Consider the following 2849-nt stretch of genomic DNA (forward strand, 5'->3'; position numbering starts at 1 on the left):
GTAAAAAGATTTAAATTTTTCTATAGAACAATTTGGTCTTGGTATCTGATATCCAAACTGTATTCTATTTCTGGTAGTTGTGGTGAAGCGCTATAAAGAAAAAATCTTTGTATTTTTGTATATGCAGTAAAAGAGATTGTATGTATGTATGTATTTATGTATTTATATATATATATATATATATATATATATATATATATATACATATAATTGACTTACATTTAAAACAGGAAACTCATTATATAAAATATTAGGAGGATATCTGCGGCTTCTCCTCAAATGATCCTTATTATACTTCTCTGTGTGACCGCAAGTGGTTCCAGTACAGCAGACAACACCCCTCCCCACGCGAGAATACCATGCTGCAGGAACTGACTGTACGTAGGCAAAATAAACTGACCTAAAGCGATCCCCACTCAATACCCCGCTAAGCTGAATAAATGCAAACATCAATGTTCTAAATTTTTTCCTGACGTACTGTATATGAGGTTCCCAATTCAATTTACTGTCAAAAATTATTCCCAAATCGTTGTATACGTCCACTTAACCAATGGTATCACAACCGCAGGACTCGGAGTAAGGATCACCGCAGGAGTGCAGTATGAGTTATCTCTGACCCGGATTAAAATCTATTCTAGAAACAAATGGTAAATATTTCGTTTTTGTTAAGTTAACAGTCAGAGTATTGTAATCAGTCCATTTTTTTTTAATTTTTTACAGATGTAAGGAAGCTTGTTTAAATGCCTCCTCCAGCGTACAACCAGATGACACTACACTCGTGTCATCAGTAAACAAAAACAACTTACTATTTATGTAAATGTTTGTCATATTATTTATATAGACCAAGAAAAACAATGGCCTAAGGGTTCCTTGCACCACACCTAAGTTCACTTTTGTTTGGTTACTCTTTACTCCATTAATTGATACAAATTGCTGAAAATTATTGAATTAACTGACAAACCAATTGAGCGTAACGTTTTTTACTCCGTGTAAGGCATACGTAATTATTAGTAAAATAAAATTCATAGAATCGATGTACAGATAGTTGCTGGAAAGGAAGTCTTGTATTACAATTCGAGACAAACATCCTCCGGATGTAAGTGGATACGCACATCCGCCCAGACACCGATGGTGAACAAACAGGAAATGCTTGTTCAAGCAGCGGAAATGCTTATTTATAAAAAAACCGTGCGACAATGTAAGGGACAGCCATGCTGATATGAAAAATTGTTACTCACCAATTATGATGGAGAGATTTGGCAGAGGCGTGGTCAATGAGCTGGCGGGAGAACAACATCAAAACTGAAGAACAAGGAGGAGAGGAGGAAGTCGAGGACGGGAATTCGAAAACTGAAGTTCGGGAGTGCTAGTGTTGGCGTTCGTGTGCGGAAAAATATCTCTAGGCGTAATAAGTGTGAAGTGGAATATAATGTAAGTAATTTTAAGAACTTAGTATATTTTAGGGTTCATTAACAATTTTCAATTCCATATCTATTTAAATGTTCACAATTTCGAAAATGTAAATTCATGTAAATGTTTAGCTATTTAAAAGAAAGTTTCTCACGTTAGTCCATGAACTCATAATTATTGCAACACTACAAAATTTACTAGTAAATGTTATCATGAATTAAATTTAAAATAAATTGTAATGAGTAAATTAATATGAAATATGTCTTCAAAGTATTAAGGTATTAAAATTTGTGCTTAATATATCGGTTGACCCAATCAATTGTTAATTAAAATTTTTAATCAATTTAATGAGATGTCACAAATAAAATATGTGTTAGTTCATGTGAGGGTATTGTACTGCCAATCTAACATATTATTAAATCCTCTCACAGCAACCCTTACTCATAATATGTCACAACCTTAATCTTAAACTAAACCAAACTTATCAAACCTTACATCCGGCATATTCTAATTTTGATAGCAGTTTTCGCCTATCTGAAGAGTCAAAAGCTTTAGCAGGATCTAGAAAGGTAACTAGGACTCGATTTTAAGAACCAGTTTCAGACGATATGAATTTAGTTAGTCGTAGAGAGCATCTGATGTACATTTACCACTCCTAAAGCCATATTGATTATTTAAAATGAAAATTTCCGATCCCTAAATAATTCATTAATTGGAGTTTGATACATTTTTCTAGTAGCTTCGATACAATAGCAAGCAAAGAGATCAGCCTAAAATTATTCGTTACTGATTTAACGAATAACTAAATCAGTAATTATTTACCTAACAAGTTTTAATTTTAATTATCGGTTCGTCAGGGGATTGTGTTCTAGAATCATTCTGGGATTTAGATGCCGCCTCAGTTGTTAGCATTATATAAGATAATCATTTGACGATTAAAATATCAATCTCTAGTTTATTGTTAATTTATGTTCCTAACAATGGTATATGTAAACTGAAATCACATAAGGGTATTTATATTTTTAGGTAGATAGCATTTATTTGAAAACGTCTCTAAGAATAAGAGCTTGTATATAAATAAAAAATTCACTATGTAGATTTAGATTATATCCTAGAATTCCGGTGCGTGGTTAAATGATGCCATTTAACAATTAACTTTTTTCATACAACTAGTACATAACAATTTGTAAGAACTAATTATATAACTAGATATTAAAGCGGTACATTTCCAGGATCCACAACACTTTTTAAATATGGTTTCTAAATAACATAATTTTAATAGTAGGACATCTATGTCATTTTAAGGATTTATTCTTTCATAATCACACAATGTGAAGATGGTTGTTGTCATTGTTACAAAAGTTTAATAAAGAAAATTTAAGTAAATAATACACTTTGATTAAATTTTTTTACTTATATATTATGTGCATTGACGAATA

This window comes from Homalodisca vitripennis, chromosome 7 (genome assembly GCF_021130785.1).
Source record: "Homalodisca vitripennis isolate AUS2020 chromosome 7, UT_GWSS_2.1, whole genome shotgun sequence".
NCBI classification, from domain to species: Eukaryota; Metazoa; Arthropoda; class Insecta; order Hemiptera; family Cicadellidae; genus Homalodisca; species Homalodisca vitripennis.